We start from the raw sequence: 354 nt of genomic DNA on the forward strand, positions 1-354 counted from the left end.
GAAAAAAAAAAAAAAAAAAAAAAAAAAAAAAAAGCACAACATGGCGTCCTTTACTTATTCCCACATAACAAGAAAGGAGATGTCTTAGATGAATGCAAGGAGGGGGGAAAAAAAAAAAAGCCAACCCCGAATCCCCGATCCTGTACATTTTCCGCGCAGCCAATGGTGGTGAGCATTAGCCAGGCTAATGTATTAATTTTGCAGAAGTGTGCCACATCGCATGCAGGAACAGAAATGCAAACTATAGCCTAGAGTGGTTTGAAGTCTACCCCAAACCAAGCCTTCCACTCTCACTGGCGCCAGAGTTTCATTCACAGCCCGCCCGTGTTTTCCATACGCGGCGCTCCCCATTGT

Source organism: Egretta garzetta, unplaced genomic scaffold, assembly GCF_000687185.1.
Source record: "Egretta garzetta isolate BGI_Z169 unplaced genomic scaffold, ASM68718v1 scaffold23, whole genome shotgun sequence".
In the NCBI taxonomy this organism is placed as follows: domain Eukaryota; kingdom Metazoa; phylum Chordata; class Aves; order Pelecaniformes; family Ardeidae; genus Egretta; species Egretta garzetta.